Consider the following 14,972-nt stretch of genomic DNA (forward strand, 5'->3'; position numbering starts at 1 on the left):
GGCCAGCAGCGCTGGGAGCCACAGACACAGGGGGGCAGAGATGGGCTGAGGAGGGGCCGCTTGTGCAGAGTCACTTCCCTGCCAGCCCCCAGTGCTCCCCCCAGCTCCCTCCATCCCCTGGGCCCTGCCTTAATTCAGACAGTCCCTTTTCCGTCATATCCCCAGCACATCAGTGATTGCGATAGCAGGGGGCAGGTTTTCTCTGGGGCACTGAGCTTTGCCAGGGGGTTGGTGGCTCCTTTCTTTCCTCACCCTGGATAAACTCAGCTTTTTATTCCATCCTTGATGATTCATGGAATCACAACAGCAGCAGGAAGAAAGAGGTGGGCACCGCGGGTCTCGGGGGGGGCGCAGAGAGGTGCCAGCGGGGGGGGGGGCTGGGCTGGGCTGGGCAGGGGACAGAGAGGCGTGAGTGGCAGGCAGGATGGGTGTCACGGATGGGGTAGAGCGGTGTGGGGGGTGGGCAGGGCGGGTCTCAGGGGAGGGGCAGAGAGGTGTGGGTGGCAGGCAGGACGGGTGTCATAGGAGGGGCAGAGAGGTGTGGGTGGTGGATAGGATGGGTGTCACAGGAGGGGCAGAGAGGTGTGGGTGGCAGGCAGGATGGGTGTCACAGGAGGGGCAGAGAGGTGTGGGTGGCAGGCAGGATGGGTGTCACAGGAGGGGACAGAGAGGTGTGGGTGGCAGGCAGGATGGGTGTCACGGGAGGGGCAGAGAGGTGGGTGGGGGGCAGACCTTGGGGCAGAGGGTGTAGAGGCACGAGCAGCGGGTAAGGAGGAGGGAGGAGAGGAGCGAGCAAGAGGTGGACTAACTTCTAGGGAGCTTCCAGCGCTCATGCCCAGCCTCCCCACATGCAAGAGTCATGGGCCACCTGTTCTCTGGGTCTTCACTAACCAAGTCCCTCCCCAAGCTCTGTTGATGGAAGAAGCCCTCCTGTTGACACAGCGCTATCTACACATGGGTTAGGTTGATAGAATTGCATTGCGGGGCGGGGGGGGGGTCAATTTTTTTACACCCCTGAGTAATGTAGTTAAACCGACCTAATTTTGCAGCATAGACCTGTGCAAAGAATCACACACCCACCTTAGGAGTAAAACTTCACCTGCTCCTCTGCTTTACAGAATCCAAACAAAAGCAAAACTTGTCAGGCCCCAGTGGCAATGGCAGGGAGTCAGGTGTGGGCAGACAGTGTGTTATAGCTACCCACAGGCACCATGGCTTAAAGCATCTGTCCTGTAAACAGGAGATCCTGGGTTCAACTCCCAGTGGTGCCTGGTTGTTGGGGCACCTGCTATTGGCTACTGTCAGAAGACAAGATTCAGAGCTAGCTGGGCCTTTGGTCTAGCCCAGTGTGGTTTTTCTTATGGTTTAAATAACACTCACAGGCACTGATAATAGAGTTACTGAAAGTTTGGGAGTTAGGAGCAGGTAGGTCAGTGGTCCAGTCCCCACACAGATGACACCCTCCCTATGGGACAGGGGCAGGTCTGAGCTCTCACCTGAATGCTCATTGTGGCTGCCAGAATCTGTGAGCAGCTTGTTTAGTTTACGCCAAAGGTTGAGTCCTGCTTTGTGCACTGTGTGTGAGAATGAAAATCCTAAACCTCCCTTTGAAATAACGAATGCAGCAGGACGTGTTATTGTCCCTGCCCCAAAGCAGACAGACCAATGGAGAAATGCCGAGTCCAAGGTAATACTCCCTTGCCATTTTACCTTTTTTGCTTGCTAAACTCCTTCTTATCTGCCCGGCCCAGGCTGTCCTCTGCCTCAGCTGCTGCTCCCAGCCTGCTCTAGAGTCAAAAACACAGGGCCCCCAGGGGAACAGAGGCTGGGACAGGGCAGCAGCCTGGGCAGGGCTGGGAAGATGCTGGGAGTTCTCATTCCCAGAGAACTGGCCTGGCTCCCTTCTCAACAGCAAACAAATCAATTCCACGTCCCCTCCCCAAGGGCTCCAGTTTCCACCGAGGCAGGAGAGAAGCCAGGGTGTTTCTAGCAGAGCTTATGGAACTGACGTGGGGAAACCAGCCTTTAACAAAAGGCAGTTCCAGTTTAAGCTAAGAGTTTTTAACAATTTCTACAATATTAAATAATCCTTTAATCGTAGTGTCACCATCCATAACATTGCATCAGCCTTATAGGTTCCCATGTGCAAAACTAAACATCTCTTCAAATCCAAGGGAGTGGAGATCAGTCAGTGTTCAGAGTCATCCCACATAAAAGAACCATGTTGTGGTACATACTGGCCCCATCATGTGGCCATGGCCTTTCCCTCCTCCTCCAGAGTCAGAATGTGATCAGCTCCGCTGGGGTGCAACACCCCTCCCTTGGTCTCTGTGCCAGAGCTCCTATCAGCTCAGTGTCCTTCCCGCAAGAGTTGGCTGCTGAGAGGGTTGCGATGGGGTAAATGAAGGCAGAGGAGGATTGTTCCTGCTGGGTTTTCTTTGTGTTGCTCTGTGATCCTGCTGGAGGAAGCATGATTTGTGTTTGTTTCAGTGTCTTGGGTTGGGCTGAGGTTGTGACCCTGAGTACAGGGATTCCTGCACTTTCTGCTCTTAGCCCCTCAGGGAATGGACAATGGAACAACTTCAGAAATTGGATAGAAAGTAGCCTAAGAAAGTGTAACATAAGTGAGAAGAAAAACAACACTCTCACCTCCCTGGTGGTCTAGTGGTTAGGATTTGGCATTTTCACTGCCACGGCCTGGGTTCAATTCCCAGTCAGGGAAAAGTGACTTTAAACCAAAACTGCTTCAGTTTTTCACTTATAACATAAACAAATCCATGGTATTTTCCTGATTCCCCCATCTTCCCAGTGTCTCCATGGCAGGGCTGGTTCCAGGCACCAGCACAGCAAGCAGGTCCCTGGGGCGGTCAATGGAAAGGGGAGGCTGCAGCAGCAATTCGTCCCTCTCAGAGCGAAGGACTTGAGGCCAAAAGCGGCAGAGGTAGAGCTGCAGCTTTTTTATTTTTTTTCCACTTGGGGTGCCAAAAACGCTGGATCTGGCCCTGCTCCATGGAAGAGAATTTGTTAAATCCCAGATGAGTGCAGTTCTATCAGTTCTCAGCCTGAGTCCTTAGGTCTTAATCCTGAGGATATTGTCCCACCATGGGGCCATTTCCCGCCTCTCTTTCCTAGGGAAGCACAATTTTCCTTGCACAGACACAGGAACAGCAAGATCTTTCTCTGTCCCTTGTGCAAAGCAGGGGGCCCTGGGCACATCCAGCCCTGGCCGTGAGATGTTCCCTCCCCTCTTTCTTTATGCCCCTGTTGTTATTTCATGGATTGTCTGGGATGGGGGAAAAGCTGAGTTCACTGCAGGTGGAGGGTAAAAAGGACCCTGAAAATCTCAGGCCCCACCCCTGCTACCAGGATCACCGAGGTGCTGGGGATTTGAGTAGGAAAGGGACTGTGTGAATTGTCAAGGAGGGGAATGAATAACAATCTACAACTAGATCCACCACATTAATCACTGACACAGACTAATCCTGCTGCTGATAGAAGGGAAACTGGGAGTGATTCTTTGCTGTTCAGCCATGGAAACAGTGACCCAATTGCACCGCAGTGAATGTGCTGGGGAAAGCTGGACTTTACAGGCAGGTGGAAAAAGCAGATCCTAGAAACACCTGGAGCTCCCCACAGCACTTCTGCGACCAGGGTCAGATGTTGAGTGACTCACAGCGCCCCTCCCCTCCCATTACCTTCCTGTACGGGGTGGCAGCACCCCTCACCCAATGCAGGGGAAAGGCCTGATTGTATCTCTGCACCCTGAGTCCAAGGCACCCACTCTCTCTGACCCACACATCGAATCTGGCCCTGCTGCAAAGTGACCCCTAAGAATCAGCAACCTCCAGGACAGCAGGTTTGCCCTCAGAGCAGGGAATGTGTCCCCCATGCTGCTCTTAGGCCACTGGATGCTCTGGAAACAAGAGGGCTCTGAGTGTAACCCAGGGGTCAGCAACCTTTCAGAAGTGCTGTGCCGAGTCTTCATTTATTCACTCTAATTCAAGGTTCCGCATGCCAGTGATACATTTTAATGTTTTTAGAAGGTCTCTTTCTATACGTCTATAATATATAACCAACTATTGTTGTATGTAAAGTAAATAAGGTTTTTTAAAATGTTTAAGAAGCTTCATTTAAAATTAAATTAAAATGCAGAGCCCCCAAGACTGGTGCCCAGGACCTGGGCAGTGTGAGTGCCACTGAAAATCAGCTCATGTGCCACCTTCGGCACACGTGCCATAGGTTGCCTACCCCTGGTGTAACCCATAGCAAGCAAAGACTATCTGGGGATGTAGCTCAGTGGTAGAGCACATGCTTTGTATGTATGAGATCCTGGGTTCAATCCCCACCATCTCCAGGTTGATTTTTTCACCCTGCTGCTTTGCTCACGCCCAGAGGGGATGTGGCCCAGCAGTCTCCCTGCACCGGTTTCAATCCTGCTCAGTGAAGGGCAAGTGCCAATTGCATGGAAGGTCTGGGGGGGTTCTGCTCCTAAGTCACCTTGGTACATGTAAGATTCCCACCCGCTGTGCTGCTTGGGACAAGGGTAGATGAGACGGGCGAATCCTCCAGCACTGGAGGGAAAGGTCCCATCTGCACAGACTGAGAGGCCAGGAAACAGAGGGGCAGTCAGTGCTCAGAGAGGAGGGAGGTCAGTGATGTACACCCAGCAGGGGACACTGTCTTTTTGAGGCGAGTGCAGCTTGCTTGGGATGGTGCTGACTGTTAGCCAAAGGGCCTGCTTCCCGGAGCTTACCTAATTACCCCAAGGAGGCACGGAGACAGGAAGACGAGTACCACACCCTTTATGGATCGGTCAGCTGAGCGGGTGCTCCTCTCGGCTAGTGCCAGAGAAAGAGACACACACCACAAGCCCGAACGGGCCTTTTTATAATCAGTAACAAACAACTTAGCCTACGTTCGTCTACGTCATTTGGTTGACCTGTAGAACCTGTACATGTATCTGTTAGGGGATAATTGGGTACGCAGGGTACATATATCATTTTGTGGGGGAAACAAGATACATCTGTTGAGGATACATTTGTCATTCTGACGGGGACACAAGATACATCCGTTGACCCTTTGTACTAGATACTTTGGATGCATACATGGAAAAACAGCTGCATACACTTGAGGAGCCAAAATGGCTGATAAGCTATCCAAACAAGCGAATAAGCAATTAGCTGACATAGGTAGATGTACGTCCCTTGTTCCTGTTAGGTCGATTAAAGTTTCAGGCCTACTACAGAAAAGCTTCATTGACACTGGTTTTCACCAACACTGACGATGGATAGAAAAAAGGCTGGAGTCAATGACTGATGAGACCACAGAAGGGGAAGAGGAATGGCAGCCCCACAGAAGGTCCTGGGTGCTCAGATGCCCCAGTTATTGCACCCTGGCCTGTCATAGAGAGAGAAAAGACCCAGCGGGACCCAGCCCCCTACAGTGATCCCATGGACAAGAACCTGGCTGGGAGTGGGGTGAAGGTTCCCTCTGGGCAAAGGGGAGCTGAAATCCCTCAGTGTCCTGGAATTTAAGCAATGGAAGCTTCAAACCCTGCAGGGGTGTGGGCTGAGGTGCATCAGCAGAAGGTTGGGCTGGACGGGGGCAGCAGGTCTGTATAATTTTTGGTGGTGTCCAGAATGGGACCAAGTCCTGCCCCACCCCCACCCCCACCCCAGCTTTAGGCCGATTCTCCTGATTCCCCTGAATCGGGCCCCACCCCTAAGAGGGCCCCGTGCCCAAGCCCTGGTACTGCGTACTGGCAAGAGCTGGTGCGCTGTACCAGGGTGGCCCGTCTTCCTGAGGGGGCAATTTAAAGGGCCTGGGGCTCCAGCAGGGGCTGGGTAGGGCGGTTTTGGTGCTGCTGGGGCTATTTAAAAGTCCAGGGTTCCCATTGCTTCTACCACCGGCCCTTTAAATAGCCCCCAGAGCCCCACAGCTTCCCCAGGGCTCCCTCAGCTATTTACAGGGCCGGGGCAGTGGAAGCAGGGGAGCCCCAGGCCATTTAAATAGCCCCCAAGCCCCGGGCTGCTGCTGCTACCCCGGTGCTGAGGGGGGAGGGGGCACTTACCGTACAGGGTGGGCTGTACCCTCTGTACCTGCACCCCCTGCCCTGCCTGCACCAGCCCCTGCCTCCAGCCAGCCCCACACCCCCTGCCTGCAGCCAGCCCCTCTCCCGCCAGCCCTGCACCCCTGCCCTGCCTCCAGCCCTCACCCCTGCCCTGCCTGCACCAGCCCCTGCCCCAGCCAGCCCCACACCTCCTGCCCGCCCTGCCCCCAGCCAGCCCCTCACCCCCGGCCCTGCCTGCACCAGTCCCTGCCTCCAGCCAGCCCCTCACCCCCTGCCTGCAGCCAGCCCATCACCAGCCAGCCCTGCACCCCCAGCCAAGCCAGCACCAGCCCCAGCCACCAGCCACCCCCACACCACCTGCCCACAGCCAGCCCATCTCCAGCCAGCCCTGCACCCCCTGCCCTGCCTGCACCAGCCCCTGCCTTCAGCCAGCCCCACACCCCCTGCCCACAGCCAGCCCCTGCTGCACACCGTGCCTGCACCAGCCCCGCACCCCCTGCAGCCAGCCCTGCACCCTGTCTCCAGCCAACCCCTGTCGTACCCCCTGCGGCCCTGCCTGAAGCCAGCCAGCTCCCCACACCCCCCTGCCCGCACCAGCCCTACACCACCGGCCCTGCACCTCCTGCCCTGCCTGCAGCCAACCCCTGCTGCACCCCCCTGCCTGAAGCCAGCCAGTCCCACACACCCCATCTCCAGCCAGCCCTGAACCCCTTGCCCTGCCTGCAGCCAGACCCTACCTCCAGTCAGCCCCTGCCCTGCCTCCAGCCAGCCCCATGTCCACTGGTGCCTGCAGTTCCCAGGGCAGTAACCCTGCACACCTGCTTCAATGAGGGGGGCAGGGAGCAGCTGGAACCCCCACATGTGCACACCGTAGGGTGACCAGACAGCAAGTGTGAAAAATCGGGACGGGGGTGGGGGGTAATAGGATCCTATATAAGAAAAAGTCACAAAAATTGGGACTGTCCCTATAAAATCAGGACATCTGGTCACACTAGCGCCCCCCCCAGGGAGTGGCAGGGACCCACACATGTGAAACGGAGCTCGTTTCTAGTTCAGACCCATCTTTTTAAAAAAGAACTTTAGGTAGGGTTAACATGGACCCGTATTTTCCTGGACATGTCAGGCTTTTTGGTTCTTAAATCACTGTCTGGGAGGAACTTTTAAAGTTTAAAAATTTAAAAATTCCTCCTGGGAAAATACGGACGCATGGTAACGCTATTGGTACAAAAAATACATACTGTGGCACATCCCTTAAATCAGAACTTTTTATAGGGAACTGGTTCCTAAGGAATGAAAGTCTTTTTTATATATACATATATATATATCTATATAAATTTTTAGTTATCCCTGCCGGGGCCCGGCTGAAAATGACTGCCCAGAGTTCGAGAACTGTCCCTGTTCTCATTGGACAGTTGGGGAGAAGCCTGAAGTACAAAGAAGGGACGTGACCTTCCCAAGGGCCTACACAGCAAGGTGGTGGCAGAGCCAGAAAGAGAAGCCAACAGTCCTGACTCCTGTTCTAATGGACCAAAAAACCCCAGAGAAAGGGATAGAGCCCAGGAATCGAGATGGTGGGGAAATTTCATTGAAACCATTTCTGTCAGAAAATCCCCTTCAGACTAAACCAGTTTGTTTCTCGAAATCAAAACAAGTGGGATGAAAGTTCTTTGCACAAATATTTTGTTGCAAAACAAAAGCATCTCCTGTTTGTCACAGTGTGTTAAATTGTCTCATCGCACACAAAGAGGAGACACTTAGATCTCAAACATTAGATAAGATGCTTCAGTCTGAGCTAAGTAGTTGCTGCTCTTAACAATTTCAAAATAAAAAAATACAAATCAAATAGACTATTTCAGCTATTCTATTATGTCATAATCTGCTCTGAGTAAATGTGATAGGACACTGCATATTACACACTACTCCTAGTGACACTCGCCAATGGATCCCCACCCACCATGAGGTAGGTAGGAGCGGATCATTATTATCCCTACTTGAAAGAGGGAGAAGCTAAGGCTGAGAAAGGAGAATTGACTTGTCTTAGGTCACACAGCCAGTCACTGGCAGATTTGGGAATAGGACCCAAGAGCCCTGATTTTTAAACTAACCATCGGATCTTGAATTTCAGACACTGAATGACCTGAATAAAGTGCTCTCAGATGAGCTCCAGACCAACAACAGTGCACAATAAATATTCAGCAAGTATTTGAGGAGAATTGCATTGTTAGAGAGAATCATGAACTGCTCAGAGACCATTAATGCAGAGGAGCAGCAAAATTCATCAAACATATAACAGGTTCTGACTTATTTCCTTAGGCTTAAAAGAGAACAACAAGGACCTGAGTCTCCTCCCTGTCAATAACCCCCTGCTCAGCCAATCAGGGTAGAGACTGAGGACGGCAGGCTGAGGGCTTTCGCCCAAAGGATGGCCCAGGTCACCGGTGGGGATCACTGCCTGAGCACTATTTCAGCCCCACATTTTTGGGTGGACATCCCACAGTGGGAGCTGCAGAGCACTCACCCGAGACACATACGCACACCCCTCCTGGTGTTGGGAGGGGAACAGGAGAAAGGACAAAAGAAGCAAGAGACAAAGAGAAAGGAGGGAGAGACGGATGGAGGAAAAGGTGAAACCAAAAGGACAAACCCTAATGACCCCACTGATTCTAAGGGACAAAATCCCAGGTGCGCAATAAAATTCTGCCTCCTTAAGCTCATGTTTTCCATGCCTAGAATTCAATGGTCACCAGATGGATCAGACTGAACAGGTTTCAAACCTCGAGGAGGCTCTTACCATCTAAACAGGGACGGCTGTTTTCTAGTAAACTCACTAAAAGGGAGGGAGAAAACTCGAAAGAGGTTCCTCCTGGTGCCCATGTACGTGAACCCGAATACTCTCTCAATCCTCAAAGAGAGACCTGGAGAAGGAGACTTGCTGAAGCAAAGCCACAGGGGTCTCTGAGGTTTCCCTGGCCCCTCGCCCCTGTCCTGCCTGGCTGATGTCAGCATCTCTCTGTGAGGTCACCACCTCCCCACCACCTTTGACCAATAGTCTGAGGTCCTGCAAAAGGCCTTTGTGATGTCACTGCCACACCCCTCCCTTGCTGGGCTAATGCCCTGCCCCTGCCCAGGCACTGTGGAGGTTTGAGCTACTCCCTGTGGATCACCCCACTCAAGGAGCGTTCGTTCTAGGCAGCAAGCCGGCTAGACAGGAAAACATCAGACGCTGCTCCCAATGCTACACTCAGTTTTTCAGAAATTAGTCGACTTTATGGCCAGAAGAGACCATTAGAGCATCTAATCTGACCCCCTGCATATCACAGGCCTCCTGTATGACACCAGAGCTACTTTTGGGGCAAACACATTCCAGAAAAGCATCTAGTCTCCATTAGATGACATCAGGAGATGGTGAATCCATCAATTTCCGTGGTAGCTTCTTCCTGTGGTGAATCATCCTCACTGTTGAATATTTGTGTCTTATTTCTAATATGAATTTGTCTCTTTTCACCTTCCAGCCACTGGGTCTTGTTATGCCTTTCTCTGCTCGATTAAAGAGTCCTTTCATACCCAATCTTTTCTCTCCATTAAGGCCCTTCAACACTTCAATGAAGTCACATTTCATCTTCTTTTGATAAGCTAAACAGGTTGAGCTCGTTCAATAACTCACTAGAAGGCATTTTTCTCCAGCCCTCAGAACATTTATTGGCTCTTTGGTCATCAGACTCCTGAACTGCAGCTGGATGTGGCTCTTGTTCTTCTGCACAGCACAGCTCCTGGAGAAGAGGGATCTGCAAATGTACATTCGTATGATACCTTTGTTTAATTGATGAAAACATAAACTAGACACTTAGAGGATTGGAACTGATTTCAGCTGATGGACAGCTTCGCTAGGTTTTTGTGCATTTGGACAGCGAAATATTGAGTGTTTACATTGATATCAAGCACCCCCGTATAGAGGAGCCCCTGAACATAATGGAGAATGGAAATGAAAATGTTTTCCCTTTTTTAAAAAAAGAAAGAAGGTTATAAGAGAACACTGGGGTTTGAACTGAGGACTACTTGAACTGCAGTCAAGCACTCTCCCACTAAGCAATAGCCCCATGACACTAAGAGTGTGGAATCGTGATGTCCAGGACTTTGAAGGACAAACCCAGATTCATTGAGCTCCTTTGCCATTCCCAGACCACAGGTGGTTTTAAAAATGGGGTTTGATTAAACTTCTTAAATGTGGCAAACACCACAGCTTGCACACCCACCGATATAGCTTCTCCCACTGACATAGCTGCCACCTCGTGGGGAGTGGATTAACTACACCCACAGGAAAACTCTCTCCCCTCAGCATAGAGCAGTGGTTCCCAAACTGTGAGTCAGGACCCCAAAGTGGGATGTGACCCTGATTTAATGGGGTTGCCAGGGCTGGCATTAGACTTGTTGGTGCCTGGGGCTGAAGCCAAAAGTCTGAGCCCCACCACCCAGGGCTGAATCCCTCAAGCTCTGGTTTTGCCCTCTCCTAACTGGGGCAGGGCTCAGGCTTTGTCTCCCCTGCCTCTGCCCAGTGTGGAGGGGCTTGGTTCCTCTTTCCAGGGCCATGTAGTAAGTTTTTTGGCAGAAGGGGTTGCAGTGAAAGGAAGTTTGAGAAACGCTGGCATAGAGCCTCTGAATATGTCTAGACTTGGGTCCCTGGGGCACATCAGACACTGAAAGTGCAGCCATGGAGACACCACACACCAGCCTTGCCCAGCAGGCAAGAATCAAACCTCCACAGAAAGACGCCCGTTGCTTTCTAACCCATCTCCCTAAGCCCTCAGCCACCACCACTTAACAAAGGGGCTTTTCTACACGATGGTTCTGGTCTCACTGAAGGGTCATTTCCAATTGTTTGCTCAGACCAGCATTAGGGGAAATGGTGCCCTGGGCAAAGCTTGTACTTTGGCACTTCCCCATTGCCCCTGGACGATCTCCACTCCCCCTTTACCGCTAGCTCCTGCACTCCCAACCCTTGCGCCTCCTTCACCCCTAACTCCTGCCCCCTCCTGTGCCCCCTTTGCTCTTAACTCCCTGGGCCACCAGCCATTGCCCCTCTCCTGCAGCCCCTTCACATGGCTCCAGTGCTGGGGGCCCCGCACTTGTTCTCCCTTTCCCTGGGCTTTGGCATCACTAGCCCCTGATTAGCGAGTAGGGTTCAGTGGCTCCCAAAATGTGGGGCATGACTCCTAGGGAGACACAGAGGAACATTTATGGAGTCAATGAAATCAGTTGAGCTTCTTCAGTCTCTCGCTGCAGATATTTCCCTTGTTTTTAAAGGCAAAAATCCTGATCTTTCCAACGGGAGCTGCTGCTTCAATGTTCAGTTTGGGGAGGGATCTGGCTGCACTCAGAGATCTGCCCGCGGGTTACAATCTGCGATCCGAAGGGCCGAACGCAAACAGCGTTTAGATGGGACCGTTAGTGCCGCCCCCATGTGGCCAAAGTTCAGAACTGACCAGCAGAGTTTACAGCTGGAGCCTGGGACGCTCCTGAGCAAACTGGGCCCAAAGCCTCTCGCGTGGGATCCTCGCTGTGCAGCAGGAGGCGGAGGGAAGCTGATTGTCAGGGCTCAGGGCTGCACCCTGCCATGCTGAGCCGGTGTCTGTGCTAAGCTCGGCATCAATCAGGTGATTCTGGGCAGTTCGGGGTCCCCGGGCTCCCACAGGAGGGTGAAGCAGGTCACCCCTGGAGCAGGTAAAAGCTGCAGGGTGACAGTGGGGTTGCTGCTCCTGTGAACAGCTGCTGTAGCACCGCCTGGGCAGGACAGGGAGAGCCAGTTATACCCCCCCCCCCAGCCTGTATCGGGGGATGGGAGCACTCACACCCTGGGGACCCACCCACCAGAGATCTACTGGGGGGGAGAGTGGCACCCACACACCCAGGATGTTGTGGGGGGGGGACAAGGGCATCCACACTCCGGGATCCTCTGCAGAGGGACGGACACCCACACAGCCAGGATTCTGTATGGAGGGCAGAGGTACCCGGACACCTGGGTGGGGGAAGGGGGCACCGAAACAGCCGGGAACTTACCTGGCAGGACAGCGGCACCTGCAGCTCGACATGAGACGGGGGCGGGGGAAGCAGGAGCATTTCCCAGTTCCAGGCTGTCCCCGTCTGGCCAAGGCACAGAGCTCACAAGCAGAGTTTAAAGCTCCAGCTGCCAGGCCACAAAACAAACTGGGCTCTGTGGCTGGTGCCTGTCATCCCAGCTCCTGGGGAGGCTGAGGCCGGCGGATCGCTTGAGCTCAGGAGTTCTGGGTTGTAAGGGGCTGTGCTGATCAGGTGTCCACACTAAGTTCAGCAGCAATATGGTGATCCTGGGGAAGCTTGGGGTCCCCAGGTTGCCTAAAGAGGGGTGAACCGGCCCAGGTCGGAAATGGAGCAGGTCAAAACTCCTGTGCTGATCAGTAGTGGGATCGCACCTGTGAATAGCCCCTGCAGCGTAGCCTGGGCAAGACAGTGAGACACAGTCTCTTTTTACAGGTTTCAGAGTAGCAGCCGTGTTAGTCTGTATCCGCAAAAAGAACAGGAGTACTTGTGGCACCTTTAGACTAACAAATTTATTTTAGCATGAGCTTTCGTGAGCTGCAGCTCACTTCTTCGGATGCATAGACACCACTACCCCGCAGAGCCTGGCTGGGGGGATGGGAGCACCCACACGCTGGGGATTCTGACTTGGGGGGAGGGACGCCCCCTGCAACACAGATCTTGAAAATAGAAACAGCGACACCCACACACCACAGATCCTGGATGGGGTCAGGGGAACCACACACGGGAGCTAGTTCATGGGGTGGGGGACACACCCTTATGCTCCGTTGCACCATTCTTAATGAGAAGAACGGGGGCATCCACACAACACGGATCCTTAACGGGCGGGGGGTCACCCACACACTCCACTATTAACCAGGAGGGACAGGGGCACCAGACACCCCCAGTAGCGTGGGGAACACCCACAGCCACCGGATCCCTCATGGGTAAGACAGAGGGAATTGTAATGGGGCCCGGCGCACCCACGCACCGGGGATTGTTAAGGGTTGAAGGGACAGGGACACCCACACACACTGAGATCACGGCCTTGAAGGAACGTAAACCCTCCACAGAAGGACCTGGTCTGTTCCATGATGGCAGCCCAGCCTGGGTGAGTCAAAGTCTCTTTTTATACAGGCACGCCCCAGAGATCCTGACTAGGGGAGAGAGACACCCACCCCCCAGAGATCCTTAATGGTCTAGGGTGCACCCACACACCAGGGATTCTTATGGGTGGGAGGAATGGAGACAGCCAGACACACTGAGATCACTTCCTCCAAGGAGTCTGGGCCAGACAGGGAGACACAATTCCCCTTTACAGATCTGCCAGACAACCTTCCTCCCACCCCCTCCACACAATGTTCTTATCTGGAGGTGAAGCCAGGGAAATCACATGGAGGATTCTTACCTGGGGAACTGGGGGGACCCACTTACCACCAGAGATTCTTAAGGGCAGGAGGAACAGGGACTCCCACCTCTGTAGCATGGGGGTGGGTCGCCTGCTGGGATCATCAGGGCATATTTCACCTCGTCAGCTCCCTGCCATTGCCTTGGGGGCCCTGGTTCACTGCCTCTGGCACCCAGTTTAGCCTCCTTCCTGAGGGCTGAAACGCTTTGATCTATCTAAGCTCTGTGGGATCAATGTGTGTCATGGTGTAATTCTGTGTTATTCGGGGGTCAGACTAGCTGAGCTAATGGCCCCTTCTGCCCTGAAACGCCATGAAAACATTTCCCTGGTTTCTCCTTGCGCCTGACAGACACCACGGTGAGGGGCCCGATAGAAGATCCTGGACACAGTGCTCTGGCTCTTACTTTACTTGGGGACGTCAGCGCTTTCCTAGCAAAGCTGCTGCTAAAGCGCTGGATTTGGGGAACGGTTCGGCTCCGATTCAGAGATCTGCCTGCGGGGTGTGAACCTGCCACGAGGAGCGGGAAACGCAACCAGCAACGGGAGGCGTTGGCTGAGCTCCGGGCTGCCCCCGTGTGGCTAAAGCTTAGAACTGAGCAGGGGAGTTTAAAGCTGGCGCTGGGAGGGACCTGAACACGCGGGGCACGAAGGCTCCTGCGTGTAACGCTTGTTGGGTCGGCAGCTGAGCGTAGCTGATTGCCGGAGTTCAGGGCTGCACCCCGGGGTGCTGAGCAGGTGTCTGTGCTCAGGTTGGCCTCGCTATGATGGTTTCTGGAAAGTTTGGGGTCACCAGTCTCCCTAAAGAGAGAGGAGCCAGGTCAGCCCACGAAAGGAGGCCGGCAAAACTCTGGTACCAATTGGCCATGGGACTGCCCCTGTGAAGAGCCGCTGCAGCCCCGCCAGGGAGAGCCGGTCTCTCTTTATGCAGCCCCCCCCCCGCCACCATTCCTCAGGATGAGGGTTGTGCTCAAAGATCTGTGCCCCGTGTTTTCACCTCCATGTGAAGCGCACAGTGCAAATAACCCTCAGCACATCAGCTCAGTTCCAGGCTCCACTTCCACCAGCTCAGGCAAGATGGTGCAGAGGAGCCCCTGGGTGGCTGTGGGCCTGGGGAGGCTTTTGATTTTTCGGCTTGACTGCTACGGGCAGCAAGGCCAAAAGTCAGATGGCCGACTCTCCCGTCCACCACGCTCATCAGGAGCCCTTAGTCGACAGGCTCGGAGAATGCGGGCAGCATCCCCCACTACCTCTCGCATGCAAAGCGAGCGCTCTGCCGCTTGAGCTAATTCCCCGCAGCTGGCCTGACTCTCAGGCACCGGGCAAAAAAAGGCAAGGGCTCTGTGGCCTGAAGCAGAACACAGCCTGAAATGGGGGGGTGGGGGCGAGGCGCTACCCAGAGCTGGAGAAGGGGGTCCGAGTCCCAGCCACGCTCCTCGGCACAAA

General features: G+C 53.7%; 2 non-coding genes across 2 annotated transcripts; both read left to right on the forward strand.

Moving 5' to 3' along the window:
* The first annotated feature begins 2,650 nt into the window (after positions 1 to 2,650).
* On the forward strand, positions 2,651 to 2,722 carry TRNAE-UUC. Its single transcript has one exon. It is a non-coding gene; the product is annotated as a tRNA-Glu (tRNA).
* Positions 2,723 to 4,282: 1,560 nt separating this feature from the next.
* TRNAT-UGU lies at positions 4,283 to 4,354 on the forward strand. Its single transcript has one exon. It is a non-coding gene; the product is annotated as a tRNA-Thr (tRNA).
* Positions 4,355 to 14,972: the final 10,618 nt, after the last annotated feature.

Source organism: Mauremys reevesii, linkage group 12 (assembly GCF_016161935.1).
Source record: "Mauremys reevesii isolate NIE-2019 linkage group 12, ASM1616193v1, whole genome shotgun sequence".
Classification (NCBI taxonomy): domain Eukaryota; kingdom Metazoa; phylum Chordata; order Testudines; family Geoemydidae; genus Mauremys; species Mauremys reevesii.